Here is a 7,652-nt window from a genome sequence, read left to right as displayed (position 1 = left end):
CCTTACCTAGCTACTGTTAGTGCACGCCCTCATACTCTGCTTCTGACTGGCTAGTAGTCCTTACCTAGGTACTGTCAGGACACGCCCTCATACTCTACTTTTGACTGGCTAGTAGTCCTTACCTAGGTACTGTCAGGGCACGCCCTCATACTCTGCTCCTGACTGGCTAGTAGTCCTTACCTAGGTACTGTCAGGACACTCCCTCATACTCTGCTTCTGACTGGCTAGTAGTCCTTACCTAGCTACTGTCAGGGCACGCCCTCATACTCTGCTTCTGACTGGCTAGTAGTCCTTACCTAGCTACTGTCAGGGCACGCCCTCATACTCTGCTTCTGACTGGCTAGTAGTCCTTACCTAGGTACTGAGCATGTGCGACTCCCAACAAAGATGGGACAGAAGTGAGAGGTTTCACTCTGTAGCTAAAATGGAGAGCTCAACACACAGGGTGAAAAGAGGAGCTGCAGCAATGTGCAGTACAACAAAAGTATGGTGTTTTTAGAAAATTAAACCATGTAAATCTATTCTGATATAACCTCTAAATACAATTATGAACCTGAAAATGAGCATAATATGAGCATTTTAAATCCAAATACACACAAACACACAAACATTCATCCAGATCAAACCAGCGTGATCCCAAGCATCCAAACTGAGCAGTAAACCAACAGACATTTTCCAGCTGCATCATATAAATCCACGAAGCAGCAGCTTCAGACTCTCAGACATCATCAGAACTCTGCAGGTAAAACAAGTCTCCTTGTACGGAAGAGGACTGGGGCCACATGTACAAAATGTATTAGAGTTCTGAGTTTTAAGTTCTAAGGAAAGAAATTCAATTCTGACTTCAAACGAAGAAAATTGTAATTTAATTCTGAGGAACAAAAGTAAAAATTATTAGACAAAGTAATTTTTCTGAGTGGAAATAAAAAAAATCAGACTTTTTGTCACATGTGGCCCTAATCATCTTCCATACAAACACACAAAAAAACCAAAACGACAAAAAGCGTTCTTACCTCGGAGGTTTTGGATCTTCACTGCCACCTCTGCGGGCTCGCGCAGGCTGCGCGCCAGGTACAGACGCCCCGAGTCCCGCTCGATCTGGACCGGAGAGTCGGGCTTGGAAATCACCTCGAACCGCCGCTGCTCGAACCTCTGGTCCGGCACCGTGAACACCAGATCCCCGACTCTGCTGTTATCGGGGACGGTAACGGTGTAGCTCAACTCCTCGGTGAGCGCGCGGATGAGCCTCCACCGAGCTCTCGCTCCGCCGGAGCCGCGGACGTTGACGCGCAGGAACACAGGCTCTCCCGTAAGCGCCACATCCCCGCCGTCACTCACGTGCAGCCGCAGCGTCAACCGGCTGACCCCCAGCAGCGACCCGACCAACTTCACCTGCCCCGTCTGTGGAACCACGTGAAGCAGCGGAGACTGCGGAGCCGCGTAAAACGTGACGCGGCCGTTCCTCTCCGCGTCGCCGTCTTTCGCGCCGAATCGAGCCAGCTCGGTGCCGAGCGGCGTCAGCTCGTGCACTTCCACCGTCTGGTTCCCGCCGGTGAACTGGGGGACATTATCGTTCCTGTCCGACACTTCCACCTGCACGGCGGCCGCTCTCCTCTGACAGCGCGGCGGCAGCCGCACCGTCAGCTCGTACATCGCTATGAACTCCCGGTCCAGAGCTTTGGCGGAGACCAGCCCCAGGTGGTGGCGGTGGTCCCGGTGGCCGTGGTAGTGAATAAGACGGAAATCGGACGCGTAATCCCCCAGCAGGCTGGCGTTCAGGTCCGCGCCGGGGCAGCCGGCGGCTCCCAGCAGCGGCAGCAGCACCCCGGACACCCGCGTCCCAGCCGGGGAGTTCTCCGCTATGTGTCCGAAGTAGCGCGCTGGGTGCCCGGGCTGCGCGGACGCACACACCGGAGAGCCATGAAGCAGCAGCAGCAGCAGCGGGAGCAGGTGGAAGGGGAGTCTGTGATAGAGAACAGCTTTGGTCATGTTTCCATCAAACCCGTTTCAGTTGGAGAAGAGCGCAAAGTGTCCGCCAGAGCCGCGAGATGGATGCGTCTCCGACTGGGATCCGATGGAAAATGATGTCAGCTGTGAAAACAAGAGCAAAGTTCCCCTGCAGCAGCAGAGCACTGTGATTTAAAATCTCCTATTCAACTCCTAAATCCGTTTTTTTGGTGCGTGAAGAGAAGAGCGCAAAACCATCCAGTGCGCAAAGTCCATCCCGTGAATATCGGCACGAAGCCGATATTCCTCTCCAGTTAATTAATAACTCAACCAAAAAACACTTTTACGCATAAATGGGGGGAAAAAATCGGTCGTTCCTCCTCCGCTGCCACTGGTGTTAAAGTAACGTCAGTCGAAGTGAAAGCAAAATATTTTTTTCCTCAGTTCCGTTCATATATTTTCCCGTACAGATGATGATGACGATGATGATGATGATGGTGTTGCTCCAGAGTGTATCGGAGCGTCTCCACCGGAGGATGGCTCAGACTGACGCTCACAGAGACACCCCAGCAGACTCCATGTGGCTCCGCGGGCCCCGCCCAGCCCGGAGGAGAGAGACCAATCACACGGCAGGAAGGGGTCAGAGTGACAGGATGCAGGACCCCGCCCACTGGCATGCTGAGTCAGCTGATGGAGAGAGAGAGGAGAGAGAGAGAGAGAGAGAGAGAGAGAGAGAGAGATTACAAAATAAATTAAATTAAGAGAAAGTTGTAACTTTTTTTGTTCTTCTCCTGCCTCTATCACTTTATGTTTAAGTTATAGATTAGGTTGTGCCAGTTATTGTTAATTTCTTTTTATTCATATGTTATCTGCTTTGGCAATATAAGCAGTGTATTGTCATGCCAATAAAGCTCTTTAAATTGAAAAAACAAAACAAAGAGATGTACATATTATCAATACTATTCTTTTAATGTTTTTAATATTACAGTTTCAACATACCTTTTGAGGGACATGCACAGTAGTTGTTTATTATATCATAGTTATCCTGTTTACTTGTATTATTATTTCAGATGTATTTACTCCTTGGTGTTTGTTTGTATGTTGGTTCCTATGCTTCGGCAACACAGATGTATCGATTGAATATAGAGAGAGAGACAGACAGAGAGACAGAAAGAGAGAGAGAGAGAGACAGAGAAGGAGAGGCACAGAGAGGGAGAGAGGGGGGAGAGAAAGAGATAGACAGAGAGAGAGACAGAAAGAGAGAGGGAGAGAGACAGAAAGAGAGAGGGGGGAGAGAGAGATAGACAGAGAGAGAGGGAGGGAAACAGAAAGAGAGCGAGAGGAGACACACACACACACACAGAGAGTGAGTGAGTGAGTGAGTGAGTGAGAGAGAGGGAGAAAGAAAGAGAGGGAGAGAGAGAGCGCGATAGGGAGAGAGACAGAAAGAGAGAGAGAGAGTGGGGAGAGAGAGGTAGACAGAGAGAGAGACACACACAGGTAGAGAGCGAGTGATTGAGAGAGATACAGAGACAGAGAGAGAGAGAGAGAGAGAGAGATCATTTCCCATCATCCTCCTGTCCCATGTGAGACCCTTTAAACACTGAACCTGCCGACCCGGGATCATCTCTCTCAGGAGCTGCGAGTCAGCATAAAAAAGGATGACAGTGGCCGGGTGGGCTCAGCGGGTAGAGCAGGCGCACATATACTGAGAGGTTTATGCCTCGACACAGTAGTCCAGGGTTCGAGTCCGACCTGTGACGATTTCCTGCATGTCTTCGCCCCTCTCTCACCTAGCCGTCCTAATCGATTAAAGGCGGAAAAGCACCCCAAAAAATAAAAACAATGAGGATGATTAACTGGTGACAATCTTAAGGATAACTCAGTAGAAGGTCAGACATTTTAGAGGACATAAACATAAGAAAAAAGCTTTTTTTTGAGTGGTGGGTGCCTATAGCAAATATTACTCAAATAAACTACTGTACATCTGATCTCAACACATTTTCTCTGCGTACAATTACTATGTTATGCTAAATCATTGTAGAAACATTAGAGAACTTTGATTGTTGATGTCTTAATCATGCTCTATGACAACATTTTATCAAAACACCCTTATCTAGTTTTCACTTTTTGTAGCTCGGCTTTATTTTTTTATTTTGAAAGGATGTGATTGAAATTTCTGTTAAAGTGCATTCATCTCTTTTTCAGTCCCTCCAAAAAAACGCGATTATGCGATCGCATAATTCAATGCATAATCAGCCAAAGTCCGCATATTTATCTTTTCAAATATGCTGCACTTTCGCCGCATAAATTGCCGATTCCCGCGCAAAATACACGCGGCTCGCACGATTTCATGATTCACTGCACAGTCGCCATTGTTAACCCTCGTGTTGTCTTCCCCGTCGACTATGTAACTTTTAGTTTTTCTGGGTCAAAATGTAAAAACAATTCCAACGTTTTGGTCGTCTTTTTTGACAATTTTGTCACTTTTTTCGTAGTTTCTGTCAATATTTTTCTGCGCTTTTTTTCACGTTTTGTTTTAAAGCTTTTCCCATGTTTTTTTTAGATTATCCTGACGTCTGTGTCACTTTTAACAATGTTTTTGTCACTTTTCTTGGCGTTTTTGAAAATTTTCCCGACATTTTTGTCACTTTTTTCCAAGTTTCTTTTTTGTCACTATTTATTGTGCTTTTTTTTTTTTTTTTTTTTTTTTTTTTTTTCTACGTTTTTCAACGTTCTTTTATCAAAGTTTTAAAATCTGGTTGAGAGAAACCTTTTTCTGATATAGAACCTTTTTCAAAATGGGTCAAATTAGAAACTCAACAGAGAGCAAAGCAATGAAAAGGGGCGACTCAGAAGTTCAAGTTCAAGGACTCAAAACAGAAAACTTTTAGGAGGAATTGCTGGAGTCCATGCAGTCATATTAAACCGACAGGAAGCTACTTCATTTCATGAGGGGTGTGGGAGGGTGTTCTCCATCAGACAATTTGGGTGGAACTTTGTCCTCAAGTCAAAAGAATCAGCTTTTTTGCTTTGGAAATTTAGCCTCGGTGCCGTGCAGCTCGGTTTCCTGCGAGCTGATAGGTCCGTGCAGCTCGGCACTCTGGCGACATGTTGGCTGCAGCCTCCAATCAATCGGTCACGCTGCTCAGAGTCAGGGAACATTCAGACGAAGGCAAGGCAGTCTGAGACAGTTTCTGTCACTGTGTGGACCACAAACATGGAGAACATGAAGAAGAAATGAGAATGTTATAACACTTCCAAATTTGACCCGTTTTAAAAGCTTTTTTTTATATCAAAAATAGGGGTTTCTTTCAACCAAATCGCCCCCAAAATAACCTGGATGCATGCATGAACGTTCTTCACAGGTAAAATGAATCAGTACTTCCATTGAATTTGGGTTTTTTTATTCAACTGTATTAGCCTGACAAGCCAGACCCACATCCAGGGTGTTGGGTCTGGGAACTCATTATTGGCAGGGCTCAATCAGAGGGGCGGGATTAACAGTTGTCTTTCAAATTCTCTCTGCACGTAATAGGATAGCGCTACAACCAGGCAGAGCAACGCCAGTTGATAGATTAATAGATTAAACTTTTGCTGTATCCGGTCGGCAAAACTCTTCCTTTTTTAAGAATGACTTCAGAGCCTTGAGTTTGTTCTTGTTTGTTCTTTTCTCAAAGAAAAGCTGAACTCCAAGTCTTCCAGAGTCGCAGGGGACCACTAAGGCCTATGTAAAAGAGACTTCAGATACAGTATTAGGGGACCACTAAGGTCTATATAAAAGAGACTTCAGATACAGTATTAGGGGACCACTAAGGTCTATATAAAAGAGACTTCAGATACAGTATTAGGGGACCACTAAGGTCTATATAAAAGAGACTTCAGATACAGTATTAGGGGACCACTAAGGTCTATATAAAAGAGACTTCAGATACAGTATTAGGGGACCACTAAGGTCTTTATAAAGAGACTTCAGATGCAGTATTAGGGGACCACTAAGGTCTTTATAAAGAGACTTCAGATGCAGTATTAGGGGACCACTAAGGTCTATATAAAAGAGACTTCAGATACAGTATTAGGGGACCACTAAGGTCTTCATATAAAAGGGGAGACTTCATATAAAAGAGACTTCAGATACAGTATTAGGGGACCACTAAGGTCTTTATAAAGAGACTTCAGATGCAGTATTAGGGGACCACTAAGGTCTATATAAAGAGACTTCAGATACAGTATTAGGGGACCACTAAGGTCTATATAAAAGAGACTTCAGATACAGTATTAGGGGACCACTAAGGTAAATATAAAAGAGACTTCAGATACAGTATTAGGGGACCACTAAGGTCTATATAAAAGAGACTTCAGATACAGTATTAGGGGACAACTAAGGTCTATATAAAAGAGACTTCAGATACAGTATTAGGGGACCACTAAGGTCTATATAAAGAGACTTCAGATACAGTATTAGGGGACCACTAAGGTCTATATAAAAGAGACTTCAGATACAGTATTAGGGGACAACTAAGGTCTATATAAAAGAGACTTCAGATACAGTATTAGGGGACCACTAAGGTCTATATAAAAGAGACTTCAGATACAGTATTAGGGGACCACTAAGGCCTATATAAAAGAGACTTCAGATACAGTATTAGGGGACCACTAAGGTCTATATAAAAGAGACTTCAGATACAGTATTAGGGGACCACTAAGGTCTATATAAAAGAGACTTCAGATACAGTATTAGGGGACCACTAAGGTCTATATAAAAGAGACTTCAGATACAGTATTAGGGGACCACTAAGGTCTATATAAAAGAGACTTCAGATACAGTATTAGGGGACCACTAAGGTCTATATAAAAGAGACTTCAGATACAGTATTAGGGGACCACTAAGGTCTATATAAAGAGACTTCAGATACAGTATTAGGGGACCACTAAGGTCTATATAAAGAGACTTCAGATACAGTATTAGGGGACCACTAAGGTCTATATAAAAGAGACTTCAGATACAGTATTAGGGGACCACTAAGGTAAATATAAAAGAGACTTCAGATACAGTATTAGGGGACCACTAAGGTCTATATAAAAGAGACTTCAGATACAGTATTAGGGGACAACTAAGGTCTATATAAAAGAGACTTCAGATACAGTATTAGGGGACCACTAAGGTCTATATAAAGAGACTTCAGATACAGTATTAGGGGACCACTAAGGTCTATATAAAGAGACTTCAGATACAGTATTAGGGGACCACTAAGGTCTATATAAAAGAGACTTCAGATACAGTATTAGGGGACCACTAAGGTCTATATAAAAGAGACTTCAGATACAGTATTAGGGGACCACTAAGGTCTATATAAAAGAGACTTCAGATACAGTATTAGGGGACCACTAAGGTCTATATAAAAGAGACTTCAGATACAGTATTAGGGGACCACTAAGGTCTATATAAAAGCATCCAAAAAGCAGCATGTCATGGGACCTTTAAACCAAGGACCCCGTCACTGAAAGAGAGACAGTGCAGGGACCTCCTAATACATATATTGTATTAAATGAATTTAAATAATAAACTGGGCCTACAATAACGTGTAGGGCAGCCTAAAGCCTTTATAGATACCTTTTTTGCATTATACTAAGCTATTAAAATTTTAATTGGCAGGATTTTATAAACCATCTTTATTTTTTGGGCATTTTTAGGCCTTTATTGA

This window comes from Perca flavescens, chromosome 6, assembly GCF_004354835.1.
Source record: "Perca flavescens isolate YP-PL-M2 chromosome 6, PFLA_1.0, whole genome shotgun sequence".
Classification (NCBI taxonomy): domain Eukaryota; kingdom Metazoa; phylum Chordata; class Actinopteri; order Perciformes; family Percidae; genus Perca; species Perca flavescens.
The sequence above is the reverse complement of the archived record's forward strand: the minus strand, read 5'-3'. Positions refer to the sequence as shown.